This window comes from Eleutherodactylus coqui, chromosome 7 (assembly GCF_035609145.1).
Source record: "Eleutherodactylus coqui strain aEleCoq1 chromosome 7, aEleCoq1.hap1, whole genome shotgun sequence".
Classification (NCBI taxonomy): domain Eukaryota; kingdom Metazoa; phylum Chordata; class Amphibia; order Anura; family Eleutherodactylidae; genus Eleutherodactylus; species Eleutherodactylus coqui.
Window position 1 is genome coordinate 178,320,459 of NC_089843.1, and position 18,249 is coordinate 178,338,707.

Here is an 18,249-nt window from a genome sequence, read left to right on the forward strand (position 1 = left end):
GTTATTTAGTTTAGAAAAAAAAACTGAGGAACCTTTCATACTATGTTTTTTTCATCCCCATTTAAAAAAACCCAAAACATAACTTTTTTATTTTTTGTATGAGGGCTTCTTTTTGTGGGGCAAGTTGAATTTGTTTTAATGGGAGCATTTAATACACCATATAAAGTATTCAAAAACTTAAAAAAAAATCTAAGTGGGGTAAAATAAAAAAAAACAAAACAATGCTATGATTTTTGGGAAGACATCTCACTTTTACGGCATTGATGGCGCGGTAAAAATGACATTTCAACTTTACTCTGTGGGCCAGTATGATTATGGCGATACCAAATTTATATAGTTTATATTATGTTTTACTACTTTCTTTAAATGCTTTTTTGCCACCACATTCTGACCCCACCATAACTTTTTATTCTTCTGTCACTACAGGCAGGACCTAATAGGCATCCATGTCCGGCTGCCCTGGGATACTTCACCAGGCCCTGGGCAACCATGGCAAACCATCGGCATCCTGTAATTGTGTCATGCAGGGGCTGATGGGGTGCTTCTGGCTAGCAGCACTCAAACAGCGGCTATTAGCTGTCAGAAACAGCTGATAGCTGCTGGGTGAGAAGCAAGTTCGGCCCTCAAGCTCACTTCATATTTCCTCTTGCAACCCATGATGGATATATCCATCACAGACCCTTAAGGGGTTAAAAAATAGTCCATTACATTTAAAGTATAAGAAAAAAATTCTTATAAGATATGCTTAGAATAAAACTTTTCTGATGATGCATTCGCTTAATCTTACTATTTAGGTTAAGAGGGAATTATTTAACCCCCAACAGTCACATTCAAATTAGAACAACCCTCCCGAAAATGTCACTTTTTTATTGTAGATATTGAATTTTTCTCTCATGTAAATGTATTTGAAGCAGAACTTAGTCACCTTAAAGGGGCTGTCCAAGTTATTATGTATATGTATGTGTGCTATGCATACATCAGCCCATACTCTATACTTGTATAACTTACTTACTGTTGCAAAAATGTTCCCATTTTCTGCACCAGCAGGGAGATCCCGGGGGCGGAGCACAATGCTGGGGTATACAAGCTGTGTGCAGTGTCTGGGGGAGCGGCTGCACACACAGCCTGCACAGCTAATCTGCATAACTGAGTAAACAAACCCGCCCCTCAAATCATAAACAATAACAAAGGGCTTTCCAGGAATCACAGTAGCAATGAATTCTTTTTTCCCTTGTCCGGTGTGCTGAGCTTTGGGACATGTGTTGACTGTCATTTTTTTATTAACTCAGAAAATACCTTTAAGTGCATTTTTAACCACAAAGTGACATAACTAATTTTAACCCCAAGAGCCAGTAAATCGCATCTCCTTTTGTGTGTCAGTGGTCATAATTTTTTTTGTCATATGTATCAACATGACACCTTGTATTTTGTAGGGAAAGTTTTAATTTCGGGTACATATGAGGTACTGAAAAACTTATTTTTTTTGCTGTAAAAAAGCTATTTCACCACTGTTTTTTTGTGCTTTATTTTTATGGCATTTACAGTGTGGTATAAATATGTTATCTTTATTTTACGAGTCACTATGATTAGGACATCAAATTTATAAAGGTTTTATAATTTTTTACCACTTTTGCGCAATATAAACATTTTTTTTGTAGCAAAAATACTTTCTGTGGCGCCACATTCCAGGACCAGCACATTTTTCAGTCAACAGACTATATCAGGCCTGTTTTTTTATGGGAGAACTTATGGATTTTAGTGGTAGCATTTAGAGGTATATATGATTTTTTAATTATTTTTATTACTATTTAGGAGAAGCAAGATAATAAGAAAACGGGTATTTGGGATATTTTTCTTTTTAATAAAATTACCCGTACTTGGGTTGTTATAGATGCGGCGATACCAATTATATGTACTTTTTTTTTCTGTAAAAATATTTAGATGCTATGGTTAGCAACGACTGCACCATCTGAAAGGTTAAATGGTGAACAGAATTGATTAGATAGTTAATGATAATTTCACTCCTTTTCTGAGAAAAAAACCCATATGTAACAATCAGAGAGCAAATGTGCTCTCTGAATGATGCTGGGATGATAAACAAAATTTCTCTCCCATGGGACAGAGCGATATTTTGGCAGAATTGCAGATCTTCTCTGCCCGCCCCCCCCCCAAGGTCTGCCATCCTCCTCCCTCTCTGCTCACAAACAAAAAATGACAGCTGTAGATTCAGTATTCCCGACTCCACTTCAAATGGCTGTAACTCTGGTTCTGTAAGGGCTATGAACAGGCTTTTGGTGTCACTTTAGAGCTTTACATGAATATCCAGGACTACTTTCAGCTTTAAAAGCTTTAAAATGACAACAAAAGCATAATGGTAGCCCTGATAGAACTGGAGCTACAGCTGTTTAAAGTAGAACAAGCTCTGCTCATCCTAATCTGTAATGTCCTTTTCCTGTAGAACAAACAAAGCTACTCCAAAACTGCATCTTGTATGTTTATACATTTCAGCTACTCATCATAAAAGGTATATTATACTATCAGAGCTCTGAGGCTGATGGATGTGCTGGCTGATGTATATACTTAAGTGGCTTTAAATCCTAAGTAAGTATAAAGAGTGAAGTATTTCCTGAAGTCATGTGCCCTGTCACACCTTCCTTACGTGTCTCTTTACAAGGAATGCTTCTCTGAAGCACGTCTGGTTGAAGAGTTGCAGACTCAATGTTGTGGGAGTATACATTACGTAACCGGCTGGCAGGACTGAGTGAAGAAATGCTTTAAACCCAATGCTCTGTCATTCTCTTTATTGTAATGATACAGTATGAATGGCTGCCTGTAGATATTAACATAGTAACATAGTATGTTAGGCTGAATGAAGACAATGTCCATCTAGTTCAGCCCCCGCCCCACCACATTGATCCTCCAATGGGCAGAAGCCAATTTAGCTCATTTGGGGGAAAAGATTTCATAATAGCAGTCAGAATAATCCCTGGATCGACGTTTTGAAAGTTCCTACCTGACTACAAGACCCGGATCAACAACCCCGCTAGTTATTTAATATCTATATCCTGTAAGATCATAGCTCTCTAGAAAGGCATCAAGTCCCCCTTAAGCGCTTCTATTGATTTTGCCATACTACTTCTCTTCCAGTATATAACATGCAGTAGCACATGCAAACTTCGAGTCGTACATAAGTGACAGGACAATCTGCTGATGTGGTGCCCTCCAAAAAAATATTGACGCACAATCCTAGTATTGATGAGACTCATCGTAATACGATTTGCACCTGAGAAACTTGGGCACAACTTTCCCCATGTGCTGTCCAGTATCCAAGGCCCCAGCGCATTGACATGTGCTATTTCTAGTCTGTGAAAAGGACAGGAATGGGCATGTCATGGGTTTTTCACATGGACCATGGGTCTCAGTTGAAAAACACCCACACTCATCTCCCAGCTCTGCCGCTCGGCACCTTCAGAGTGACGTGGCCGGCGCGTTGAGGTCATCGCGTCACTTGCGCTGTTCTGCAGGATGCTGGTGGGTAGAGGACAGGCTGTGGACGGAAGGCAGATTCAGGGCTCTTGCACACTTGTGTGAAAAAAAATCGTGAGAAAAACGCAAGTGCGCAAGAGCCCTCAGGGAGGTGAGTTTATAACTATGAGATGGTGGGCATTATGGCTACTTATTTACCCCAATAGCTACATGACAAACTTTGCAAAATCTCCATAGCTGAAAAATACGGTAATTAATGTTGATTCCGTGGAAGAAATAGCACCATATTCAAAGGGATTTTTCTACCTTACACCAAAAAACACCAAAATTACCAAAAGATGATTCTTGTATAAAAAAATTATGCTCTTTTGTGGTATAACAAAAAATAAATTTGGAGCGGTCCCAGATTGAGATATTTGACTTTGAAATGAGGTTAGATTTGGCTTTTAAGTGTTTTGCACCATGTTTGTGTGTTAATACCTCCACAAATAAGTGAGCCTTTGTTCTGATTTTGCAGCAATATATTGTCATGCCGGTGGTTAGTGGACAGGTGAAAGCAGAACCGACCAACTGGTTTTGTTTTTGAGTTGTACAGTGTCAAAATTTGGCTTGCGCATTACGCAACGTAATTTTGAAGCCACTTTGAGGTTAACTTGCAAGTCCCGTATTGTTGTGTGAGTGTTGATAGCTACCATGGCTCTGCAATGGCCACATGTCAAACTTTGCAAAATCTTTGCTGTTGGCGCCGTGTGGTTGGTGGGACCTCCATGCACAGGGCTGTGGTGCTCCAGGTATAAGATATCTGGAGCTGAAACTTTACAGAACCTCGTTTCAAACATATATGTACATCCATGTAATTTTTCAGCAAAATTGGAGATGGTTGAGTGGAGACCCCTGGTCCAGGTGACATGGAATGATCCTACTACTACAGGGGACAGCATGGCTATATATTACTACATGGGGACAGTACGGCTATTTATCAATACAGGGTTACCGTATAACTTCTTATTTACTATAGAGAGACAATGCGGCTTGTCATTTATTACTCAAGAGGCATAGCTGATAGTCAGTGGTCCACTGCTCAGGATCCCTGCTGATCAGCTGTCCATATCGGTAGTCAGAGCCAGAAGTATAATAGAAGGCTTCATTCCCATTGAAATCAATATGAGCGATGCCTTCCATTACACCTCTGGCTCCTCACTGGGGTCAGAGCCAGAAGCGTAGTAAGAGGACTGAGATGAGAGAAGTAGCTGGTATAGGCAGATGTCTAGGGCACTATTGAATGAGAGGGCACTACTTATGGTTTAGGGTATGTGTTCACATGGAGTATAGACTGCAGATTTTTTTATTGTGAATTTATGTGTAGAAGAGAAAGGAAATCTCATTGGCATGGTGTATAAGAGTTCAGCCGTGTAAACTGACCTGCGGCATGGAGTTCATATCCGTGGTATGTACATTCATGCTGTGGATTGTCACTATAGAGTTTATCCCTTGCATACTGTGACATTGGTGACCAACCCACAATAAAATCTGCGGCAAATCTATATGTAACACATGCTGACTTGCTGCTGTGAAAAATACCCACACCCAGACCTCCGGCACACTGGCATGTGGGTCCGTATACCATCTGCTTCACAGAGAGCACATGTGCCCATTATAGCCAATAGGGCTATACACACTGCTATCCTTTATGTGGACTGATGGTCTGTGCGAAAAGACTCACTGTATGTCCCATTCTTGTATGCATCATGGACGAAAATTAGGTGTATATGCAAATGCATGTCAATGTATCGCACCTCGCATGGGCAGGCACACATGTGGTATACAATGCGAGTTGCATCCAAGCCTCTCAGGCGCAACTCTGGCACATGGCAAGTGTATCGGAGGCCTTAAAGCAATGTCTAATGGATACTGGATCTGTGTGGCTGATAATGCTATATGTCATGGACAAATATTATAACATACAAGTTCAATGGAGACAAATGTGCATATAAGACTTTCCTCATACCAAGATTTTCTACCCCACCCCCGCCATCTTCGTTTTCCATCTTTTCTGCCAAAAATGGCATTGAGATGGAAATCTGGATGGAAACAAAGTTTAATGAGTGAAACAGAGACAGCTTTAACCCTTTCCAATCCAATTTGTATCCTGCTTTTCCTAGGGGGCTTACTCTTTTTCTGACGTTATACAACGGCGCTATATGCTGGCTAAAGCCAGTACTGCATGAGGCTGGATAGGTTGGATAGGCTCCGATAGCAGAGAGGCTGGCAATATACAGTAAGAGAACCCGGACGGACGTCTTCCAACATCAGAGCTGTACAGCCTTAAATCGTGATATCTTCAGAGGTCAGACAGTGGATTGGAAGGGGTTCCATTTCAGAGGGTTTCTGTCCTTATTACCCCCCCCCCCCCCATCACACACAGTGTAATCACTATGGGTAGTCCACCACCCAGAACCCACAGAAGCTACGCTGTAAAATTTGCAGTGGCCCAATCCACACCTGAATGGTGCAGATTTAGCCGTTTTTTGTGGGAAAGCTGCAGATTTTAACCCTTGTATTTCAAGTGTTGAATTCCGCAGCAGATATAAACATGTTGTGCATTTAGATTCTGCAGTGTTCTTCAAGAACGCCATGGGCAGGAGGTTTTTAAATCCCCTCTTCAGGGCTTGTACTGCAAATGCTGCAGAATTTCTGCCGCATTCTCAGCCCACGTGAACTCTGCCTTAGGCCGGCTTTCCACGGGTGTATTTGCACATGCAAAATTTGCACACTCAATGTACAGAGATAATAACCCATTGATTAAATGCATGAGTTCACATGCGCATTGCAGAGGTGCAAAAAATCCAGTATGCTTTATTTTCCTTCGCATTTGCACAACAAGTATCACCATAGAAGTCAATAGGGATGCGCAAATTTGCGCAACATATGCATGAAACACTGCACTACTGCGCAGGAAGAACACATTTGGTACTCATTAGACTAATTAGCCATTTCAATTAGTAATTTTTTTCCCCTGTGCAAATGAACGTGCCCTTGCACGCAGCAAAAGTACAGTAAAATACGCCGATGCGCTTGCAAAAAAAGCATTGCTCATTCAGCATAAATGCTATGCTTATGCGCGTGCAGATATGAATACGCTCGTATGAAGGGGATCTTAAGCCCCATTTACGCGCAAAGATGATTGCTCGAAAGATAGGGAAAATGACAGTTCGAGCGATCATTTTGCATAGCTACTAATGGGCACTAATGCCTATTAGTAGCTTGTTAGCTTCATTTGCATGTAAATGAGGCTCCCTTCACTGTATGCAGTTAACAGCAGGTGGTCTGTTATCTGCATACAGTTCAATTGTTCTCCTGTGGGACTGCAGCTGAAAACAATGTTATCACCAGTCCTGCAGAGAATCAGTGTTCGCTCCTGGCTATCAGCTAGCCGAACGAACAATGGTTTTTATGCTGAACTAACAATCATTGTTCGGCCAAAAAGCTAACGTTGGCAGTATTTACACGCAACGTTTATCACTCAAAATAAATAGTTTGAACAAATTTTGAGCAATAATCGTGTAAATGGGCCTTTAGGGTTTTTATCTGGATAATAAAGCATTGTCCAGGCAGTTTATATGTGATTTCATTTTTACCACATCAAAGAATTTGCAGATTTTCAGATGATTTTTCATGCAGTTTTTGACAGCACTTAAACCACAACGTCTGAATACATCTAAATCCACTGCTTCCAAGGTAGTAGGGCTTCTTCACACGAGCGTACATGCAAATACGCTTGCCTCAGCGTAAAGTATTTGCGGTTGGATGAGGTACATTTGCGTACATGTACTTTTTGCGTAGGAAGGCCAGTTCACAACAAACCCATTCCGTAGATTAAAAGGCTATTCAGCTTAATGAGGTCCATATGTGTTCTTTTCCCTGCAGTTTTGCGCAGTGTTCCACGCTTCCCCTTGCGTATTTGCACACCTCCAATAGACTTCTATGGGGGCCTTTGCTGCGCAAAACGGAGAAAGATAGAGCGGGTCCTACTTTTTTCCGTGCATGAAATGCGCGCCCAAAGCATGTTCATGGGAACAAGCCCATTGAAGTCAATGGGTTCTATTCTCTATGTTTTGTGCGTGTATATTTTACGCGCGCAAGAGCATGCACAAATACGATCGTGTGAAGAAGCCCTTATTACCTGAATCTTGTGAAGAGTTGTATTTGTGTATGTGTGTACAATACAATAGTGAGTTACTGATATGTATCGCTGGAGAGAATAAAAACAGAATTCCTAGCAGCACAACGGAGTTGTACCGGGCAAGAACTGCATGCATGAAGCACAAGGCGGACGACTACTTGTGACAACAGAGCGCAAGGTAAAAAATGTTCTAGAACAAAAGTACAAGAACCACATTAGACTTGAAGTACATCTTGGGTCTCGTCCACACGGGCGTGCAATTCACGCAGCTGTTGGCTGCGCAAAAATAAATTTAAAAAAAAAAAAAAAAGAATCGCAGCTCTAGCTGTTCCGCACTGAAGTCCCAAGCTTCAGACGCAATCTTTCCACGCCCAACGGGAGGTACTGAAAAAATGCACTGCTGGAGAGAGATGAAGGGTCTTCCCTGGGGCTTCCCTTCATCGTTGGGGACTCCCTTCATCTCAGCATGGATGGAGTAGCAGCAGGGAATTTCAGTTGTCTTATCTTTCTAGTCACAATTTTTTTTGCGCGGCTAAAATTCCTTCGTCTGAACGTTCCATTGGTTCTAATAGTCACACTTTTTTTGCGTATGTAAGTTAGCTGTGCTAATTCCCTTGTGTGAATGAGCCCTTAGGAAACCCACATATACAAATCTTCTATTACTTAAGAGGCTTTTGGTGAAAACCCTGCACTACACGCTGGTGCACACTGCAATCACAGTATCATTTCCCAAGTAAAATAAGGCCATTCGAGGACGTGATCCCCGGAATCACCACATATTGGAAAGTAATCGTAGAGGAACGCTATAGAAACAAGAGCCATAGGAGATAAACATCATGTACAAGCAGCCGGCACAAATTGATTTTGCAGGAAGTTCTGTCAACCACTGACTGACATGTAGTCTATCCCTCTCCTTAAGAAGACGTCTTCCAGTGTATAATCTGGCGCTGTGCCCACTGCTGCTGGCCGTCTTCGTGAGAAGGATGAGGGTATGTCATATCAATGAGTAGATGACTTAGAGCTCATTCACATCGGCGCTTTTGGGTTCTGATGCCATTATGGAGCAGAAAAACAGCACCCGGTTGTCATACGGAACTACCATATGATGGAACCGAACAGTGCCAAACGGACCCCGCTGACTATAAGGGGGTATGTTCGATCCTCAGCCAGGCTTCTGGCAAGTTACAAGATGCAATAACGCAACATGCCAAGCTATTCTGTCCTGTTTCTTAACTGAAAGTTCTGGAGGGAATCTCCAACGCTGATGTGAATGAGCCCTTAACTGGCGGTGCTCCAAAAAGAGGTTTGTCAGCAGCTGAGGCTTGTCCTATGTACTGTATCCCATAACTAAAAGGCACTAGGAATATTAGAAGTCACATCAGAGTTCCTTGACCAATATGGCTACTTTCAGGCATGTTTTTGCTCCATATTGGGTCCGTGTTGCGAGAACCATAACACGGGGCTAATGTAAATCTATACGGCTAATCACATGGCCATATCTTTGCGTCCTTTTTTTAAAAGCACAGCATGATCTATTTTTTGTGCATTTTTTCTGGATTTGTATTATCTTCTATTGGTAAATACAGATCAATATTTGTCCAATAGAAAATAATACACATACGGATTAAAAATCAATGCCGTACGGATATAATGTCTTTTGTAACACGTCCGTAATGCAGAATTGTTTTTATAGGCTCATCTGAAATGAGCCTATAAAGGCACTTAACCTGTGAGATTGTGCTTTAATAAGGTCAGGGGACTCCTATGTGACCTATATTCTGCTAGTTTACATAATCCCACATCTGATACGTTACATAGACATCAATAGCATACGTCTTTACTCCAGTTCACTATGCTTCTCCATATCTTATACCTAACCACACATTCTAGGTTTCTGGCGTACTTTCAGGAGATTACCAGCAGGAATAGAATATATGGCCATCATCATCACAATACAGAGTATACAATATCGCAACATTTCAAAACTTTTTCTAACTTTTTTTTGTAGTATTTAAAAAAAAAACTACAATTTCTTCTATGTCAATTCCTTCTCACATGTTGTGGAAATCACATTATTGTGAGGCATGAGACAAACCTCACTGCAATGGATACAAAGTAAACTCAAAATATTTACATGAATCTCCCAAATAATTGACAGATGTCATTAACCTGTGAATGGCCAGCGGCAGAGTACAGACAGCACATGCAAAATTCTGCACAAAGTGTTTAAATACTGATAGGGGTAAATCCTGCTGAACAATGCGCCCATGTAATAAGTGACAGTATGGGGTGATAAACTATCAGCATGTTCCCATAGTCCAGTGTTGCCCAACGCCAGTCCTCAAGGCACCCGGAGAGGTCATGTCTTCATGATATCTTATAGTAACGTTTGAAGCACTGACAATAATTAGGCTGCCTTCACATCTGGGTGGGAATCTCTGTCACAAAATACCGGAGAAAGGCGTTTTTTTCCGGTAAAATGCCGGGGTAGCTGTGCGGACCCCATTAAAGTCAATGGCGTCCATTCAGCGCTGATTCGTCATAAGACAAATCCCTTCGGCCAGGGGATTCCCCTTTCGGAATGCAGCAGGAAAACGGAATCCCCGTCGCAGATGTGAAAGCAGCCTTCCATCACCGAGGAAATCCCGAAAACATGACCTGTTGGGATGCCTGGAGTTGGGAGGTAGACAATTCAGTTTAGTAAACGGGATGAGCTGTAACGAGCGCATCAGTCTAATGAGCTGTGAGTCAGCGTAGGAGTGTTACACGTCATCATCACGCATCGTCATACGTGTGTGCAATAACTCGTAATACTCGTATGGTCGCTGTTATTGTCGCCTCCTATTGTTTAGCACTGATTTGTGCCATCTCACAAGGCGCCCACATAAACCCGAAAAGGGATCTTTCTGCAAAAAAAGACAATTTTGCACCAAAATCCGTCAGATGAAGTGGCGTCCTATTCCGCACGTGCGAGAGCTCCCCGAAGGACGGCGTGTGACTTACTTTTCCGTCAGATCCCACACACGGCTTTAAACAAGCAGAACAAAGCAATTTGTTCAGTATAATTCCCTGATTGGCAAAGCGTGCCGGAGCCGTCAAATGGGGAAGCGGGCAAGATTTAGTCCCTGGTTTCTGGTGGAAGAGGACTGCGGCTGCTGACATGCTGCAGTCCACAACACACACACTGCACATGACAGCAGCCTCCTGCCACTGCAGAGCATGACAACAGCTACAGAGCTGCTGACCTGCAGCACCTCACCTGCCAGCTATAGAGGACAGGCCTGAGGGTCGTCCAACTGCCCCCCATCCAACAAGTCCCCCCTGAGGAGGTCAGCACAACCTCTGCGCTGCCAGCATACCTTACTGTGGTGTCAGACGTCTCTCAGCTCGGCCGCCCGCTGACGGCAGGGGTGAAGCTCCTGGGGGCTCCTTGGCACTTCTAGTGGATCATAGTAAGTCCTCCTGCCAGGGTCTTCATGCCAAGTGCTGTGAAGGCAGAGGACTTGTGAGGGGACGGGCTGTCAGGCAGCTGATTGTGAGGGGGAAGCAGAGAAGCGGGAGGAGGAGCAGGAGGGAGGAGGCTCACCGACATGAGGAACAACTCTGCGAGGAGAAGCAGCGCTGCCACCTCATAAGCTGCTCGGGAACAACCTCTCCCGCCTCCTCCCTCAGCGGCTGCGTCGTGTCCTTCCCTCACAGCTTGTGGAGCGGACACTGAGGGGAAAGGATGGGATAATGGCACCTACACCTGGGGACGGGGGGTAATAGTACCCACACCTGGAGACAGGTAGAATAATGGCACCTACACCTGGGCACGGGGGGTAATAGTACCCACACCTGGGAACAGGGGTGAAATTGGTACCTACACCTGGGAACGGGGGGATAAAGGCAGCTACACCTGGGGACAAGGGGTAATAGTACCAACACCTGGAGACAGGTAGAATAATGGCACCTACACCTGGGGACGGGGGTGTAATAGTACCCACACCTGGGAACAGGGGGGATAATGGTACCTACACCTAGGGACAGGCAGGATGATGGCACCCACATCTGAAGACAGGTAGAATAATGGCACCTACACCTGGGGACGGTGTGTGTGTGTGCGCGTGTGTGTGTGTGTGTGGTTAATAGTACCCACACCTGGGGACAGGGGGGATAATGGTACCTACACCTGGGAACAGGGGGGATGATGGTACCTACACCTGGGGACAGGCGGGATGATGGCACCTACACCTGGGGACAGAGGGGATGATGGCACGACACCTGGGGACAGGGGGGATACTGGCACCTACACCCGGGGACAGGAAGGATAATGGCACGTACACCTGGGTACAGAGGGGTAAAATGGCACTACACCTGGGGACAGGGGGATGATGGCACCTACACCTGGGGACAGCGGGGGCAATGGCACCTACAACTGAGGACAGTGGGGATAATGGCTCCTACAATTGAGGAGAGGGGGGATAATGGCACCTACACCTGGGGACAGGAAGGATAATGGCACCTACACCCGGGGACAGGAAGAATAATGGCACCTACACCTGGGTACAGGGGGATGATGGCACCTACACCTGGGGACAGCGGGGGCAATGGCACCTACAACTGAGGACAGGGGAGATAATGGCACCTACACCTGGGTACAGGGGGGTAAAATGGCACTACACCTGGGGACAGGGGGATGATGGCACCTACACCTGAGGACAGCGGGGGTAATGGCACCTACAACTGAGGACAGGGGGGACAATGGCACCTACACCTGGGGGCAGTGGGATAATGGCACCTACACCTGGGGATGGGGGGGGGGGTAATGGTACCTACAGCTGGGGATAGGGGCGATAATGGCAATACACCTGGGGGAAGGCGTAATACTGGCATCTACACCCGTAGGCAGGCGGGATACTGGCATCTACACCTGGGGGCAGGAGGGATGATGGCACTACACCTGCGGACATGGGGGATGATGGCACTACACCTGGGGACAGGGGGGATGATGGCACCTACACCTAGGGACAGGGGGGGGAAATGGCACCTACAGCTGGGGACAGGGGGGGGGTCATGGCACTACACCTGGGGACAGGGTGGATACTGGCACCTACACCCAAGGACAGGGGGGATAATGGCACCTACACCTGGGTACAGGGGGGTAAAATGGCACTACACCTGGGGACAGGGGGATGATGGCACCCACACCTGAGGACAGCGGAGATAATGGCACCTACACCTGGGGACAGCGGGGGCAATGGCACCTACAACTGAGGACAGGGGGGATAATGGCACCTACACCTGGGGGCAGTGGGATAATGGCACCTACACCTGGGGATGGGGGGGGGGGGGTTAATGGCACCTAGACCTGGGGGGGGGGGGGTAATGGTACCTACAGCTGGGGACAGGGGAGATACTGGCATCTACACCCAGGGGCAGACGGGATACTAGCATCCACACCCGGGGGCAGGAGGGATGATGGCACTACACCTGGGGACAGGGGGGGATGATGGCACCTACACCTGGGAACAGGGGGGGTGATGGCACCTACAGCTGGGGACAGGGGGGGTAATGGCACTACACCTGAGTACAGGGGGGATAATGGCACCTACACCTGGGGACGGGGGATAATGGCACCTACACCTGAGGACAGGGGGGATGATGGCACCTACACCTGGGGATGGGGGGGGGGGGTGTAATGGCACCTGGACCTGGGAACAGGGGGGATAATGATACCTACAGCTGGTGACAGGGGAGATAATGGCACTACACCTGGGGACAGGCTGGATAATGGCACCTACACCTGGGGACAGGCTGGATAATGGCACCTACAGCCGGGACAGACGGGATAATGGTACATGCACCTGGGGACAGGCGGAATAATGGCACCTACACCTGGGTGACAGGGGGGATAATGGCACTACTCCTTTGGACAGGGGGGATAATGGCATCTACACCTGGGGACAGGCAGGATAATAGAACCTATAGCTGGGGACAGTGGGGGGTAATGGCACCTACACGTGGGGACAGAAGGGATAATGGCACCTACAGCTGTTCTCGTTTAAGCCTATGAAATTGAAGAGCGAGATTTCAAATAGACGGGGGCTATCGGTGTGCGATTGCGCACCAAAATAGAGCATGTCGTGTTTTCTTTCCCCACGTTAAAAATGCACGTGGGAAAAAAACACGTATGAAGCAACCTATTGAAATCAATTAGTTCTGTTTGCTGCGTTTTTGGGGTGCAGATTTTGCGCCCGTGTGCAGCCCCTCCTTAATTGCACTTTGACCGATTCGCTTTTACTTGCGTTTTTGTGCATATTTTTGTACTTTTTGCACCCACAGGGCCAGGTCACATGGGCGCAGCACACCCCACCGTGATTTTAAAAGCTCTTTAGCCTAATGCCTTCCAGATATATTCTTTTTTCCGTTCAATTTTGTAGCGTATTACACGGGTATTGAGTGCGCACCTTCCGTAGACTTCAATGGGGGGCTTTGGTACGCAAATGCGCTCAAAAGTTGAGCATACTATGTTTGTTTTTTTTGCACGCAAAATGCTCGCGTAAAAAGGGGTGCTGAGAACTAACCCATTTAAATCAATGGGCTCTATTCTCTGCGTATTGCGCACGCAAATACACTTATGTGAAGGTGACCTAAGGCTGGATTCACACAAAATCTTGTGCACACTATACACAGTGAATAGAGACCTTTGATTTCAATGGGTTCATTCACAAGTATGTAGTTTACGTGCGCAATTCCATTGCACAAAATAATACACATGTTCTTTCTTCCTCTGCACTTGTGAAGGCAAAGATAACAATTGAAGTCATGAAACTAATTGGCCATGTCAATGGCTGAGAGTGTGGTTGCATGTTTTTTGTGCACACAGATGTACACAATTTGTGCAAAAAAGCGCAGTTGCGTGTTCAAATGTGCATTGTCTGATGAGCAAAAATGTGGCGCAAGTGCATGTGCAAACATGCATACTCTCAGGTGCAGCACAATATGCAGTGAATAGAACTAATTGATTTCAATGTGTTCATTAACAAGCGCGTATTTTGCATGCACAATTCCGTCATGCAAAAAAAAAAATGCAGCATGTTCTATTTTCCTGCACAATAAAACATATGAAACTAATTAGGCTAATCAGTCATTTCAATGTACAGGACTGCGTAAAAATCGCAGTTGTGCTTGGCAATACATTTCCCCCATTGCACAAAAATGTGGCACAAATGCATACGCACCTGTGCATTCACACAGACAAGTGCGATTTCAGTCCGAGAGTCTCAGACTGATATCACGCATGTAAAATTAGGGATTATGGATGCGACCCCAATGCCTTTTTGCTTAGAAAATGCATTGCATATATGTACTTCACACAAATTTTTAATGCATTTCAATAAAGTTCAAATACTTCCCTTTAAATAACCCAAATGGAAATACTATATTGGTATATCCCTATTGTACTACAATAAAGTGTCAGGCATTCCTGTCCTTATTGAACGGCATCTATAGGATAAGCGGTCTGCTTTGTATGATAACTGCTTATAAAATATAGATGGGTTCTTGCGGATCAGTCATACCTATGTAAAACATATATACAACTAGCTGATATACCTGGATTCGCCCGAATTAATTTGGTACTGGTGTTTATCTGGTGTTCACACGGAAAATCTTATGAAGTCGTGGTTACTTTAGAGAAACCGGGAAAAACATATGTTCACCATTTTGCATAGTTCTCTTTGTTACCCAGGAAACACCACGGGGAGGTAACCATGCGATGTTTCCTTTATATAAAATGACATCAGGAAGTGAGAGAATTATTAGATTCCATACGTAAAATTTGGATGCTAATTCTTTTGCACTTAGAATTGAATAATCGAGTTGGGACCCATTAACTTTTCCTATGTATGACATAATCAATGCCCGTGCCAAATTTCAAGTTTCTATGACATCAAGAAGAGAGAGAATTAGATTCCGTACGTAAAATTTGGATGCTAGTTCTTTTGCGCTAGAATTGAATAATGGAGTTGGGACCCATTAACTTTTCCTATTTATGACATATTCAATGGTTATGGCAAATTTCATGTTTCTATGACACTGGGAAGTGAGAGATTTAGATTATGTACGTAAAATTTTGATGCTAATTCTTTTGCGCTAGAATTAAATAATCGAGTTGGGACCCATTAGCTTTTCCTATTTATGACATATTCAAGGCTCGTGCCAAATTTCACGTTTCTATGACACCGGAAAGTGAGAAAAATACATTCCGTACGTAAAATTTGGACGCTAATTCTTTTGCGCATAGAATTGAATAATAGAGTTGGGACCCATTAGCTTTTCCTACTTATGACATAATCAATGCTCGTGCCAAATTTCATGTTTCTATAACACCGGAAAGTAAGAAAAATGCATTCCGTACGTAAAATTTGGACGCTAATTCTTTTGCGCATAGAATTGAATAATCGAGTTGGGACCAATTAGCTTTTCCTATTTATGACATAATCAATGCTTGTGCCAAATTTCACGTTTCTATGACACCGGAAAGTGAGAAAAATACATTCCGTTCGTAAAATTTGGACGCTAATTCTTTTGCGAATAGAATTGAATAATCGAGTTGGGACCCATTAGCTTTTCCTATTTATGACATAATCAATGCTCCTGCCAAATTTCAAGTTTCTATGACACCGGGAAGTGAGAGAATTAGATTCCGTACGTAAAATTTGGATGCTAATTCTTTTGCGTATAGAATTGAATAATCGAGTTGGGACCCATTAACTTTTCCTATTTATGACATATTCAACGCCCGTGCCAAATTTTAAGTTTCTATGACATTGGGAAGTGAGAGATTTAGATTATGTACGTTAAATTTCGATGCTAATTCTTTTGCGCTAGAATTGAATAATTGAGTTGGGACACAATTACTTTTCCTTAATTTGGGGATAATCTATGTTTGTGCCAAAATTTATGTTTCTACGACATCGGGAAGTTGGAGAACTTTTGGCGAGTCAGTCAGTGAGGGCTTTCGTCTTTATATATATACATATTCCCCTAACAGCGGGCTCTCTGGCTGGTTCTTTGATTACCTTACGGAGGGGCTCAACAACTCCTCCACTTGTGTCCAGACCACCACCAGGAGCTGCAGGCCAAAGACTTGGTCACAAGGCATACCTGGAATCTGGCATTCTGGCGGCACCTCAGGACCGAAAGACCACATGATTCGGTTTCTTGATCAACTATGTTATTTATTAAACTGAGTTTCGGTAACAGGATAATTGGTAACAGTCTTTTGGTAGACTTCTTCCGGAGCTGGACAACGTTGGTGGATGATGCAGAGAGGTACTCTAGGCAGCACACTTGAGTTCAGTACTCTTTCGGTAAGTGCTCGGTATCTACCCGGATACTCCACTGGGTGCAGGATGCTTGCTAAATTTATTGGAAGTCTAGTAGCTTGCGGGAATTTTGCTTTTCCTTCTGCTCAGTGTCCACCGTTCAGCATCATACTTTGAACTCTACTGAGTCACAGCCCTATATCTGCTCTCCACAGAGCAACATTGAAAGAATCATTAAAGCACCAACTTACGCAACACCATGGGGGCACAAAAATTAAAGTGAATGTTGCATAATAAACCAAATACTTGTCTATGATACAATTAAAACATTATTGGACCATACAAAACACAGACTCATATAACAGGCCAATAATCAGAACTGTACAAAAATAGGAACGCCTATAAAAGGTGTGCTAATAAGAGCGTTATACCATGATTACCGTGGTAAAAAAAATGTGTGTGCTACTTACCTATCACTGTCCGGGTCCCTCTCGCTGGTCTGTGGAGTTACGGCAGCTTGCTTGCAGTCACCGACAGAAGACCGCTTTCTCGTAACGGAGTTCGTAAACCCCACCTCTAGGAAGGGATGGCTCTGATTGGTTCTCGAGCGCTGCAGCTCAGCCAATCAATTAATTAATGCAGCACTTGATGAACCAATCATAGCCATTGCATTGAATGGCTGTGATTGGTTCATCGAGTGCTGCATTGATTGGCTCAGCCGCAGCACTTGAGTAGCACTCAGAGGCATCGCTTCCTGGAGGCGGGTTTTATGAACTCTGTTACTAGTAAGCGATGTTCAGTCAGCTCCTGAATACTGCAAGCAAGCTGTCGGAACTCCTCAGAGTGCCGTGAGGGACTCGGACGGCGCCTGCTAGGTAAGTATTGCCTTTTTTCCTCTTTTGTGTAGCTAGGGCTCATTTTCAGGGTAGGGCTTATATTTCAAGCCCCCCTCCACTCTCTCTGAAAACCAGGGTAGTGCTTATTTTAGGGTAGGTCTTATTTTTGGGGAAACTTGCAAGGTGGCAAATCTGTATAAAATTATAAGTTTATGCCACCTATGAGTTGGCTTAGTTTATGCCAAAAATTGCAGCAAAATTGTGGTACAATGTGGCACAATTGTTGCAGTTCAGGCCACGCCCCCTTTTCACAAAGCCACACCCATTTTTCGGTTAAGTCAGAAAAACAGTCTGAAAGTGTTTAAAACATATAGTCAATGTGGCACAAAGCATGTAAGACATTTTCTGGCACAATTCGCATTTTGAATAGTAA

At 44.2% G+C, this 18,249-nt stretch overlaps 1 protein-coding gene across 1 annotated transcript in view; it reads right to left on the minus strand.

The window, feature by feature from the left end:
* Nucleotides 1-11,254, minus strand: part of CCSER1 (coiled-coil serine rich protein 1) — an 803,172-nt gene extending 791,918 nt beyond the window's left edge. The window contains exon 1 of the mRNA XM_066574037.1: nt 11,029-11,254. The gene's annotated coding sequence lies outside the window, so the exon portion shown is untranslated. The remainder of the gene's footprint in view (nt 1-11,028) is intronic.
* Nucleotides 11,255-18,249: the final 6,995 nt, after the last annotated feature.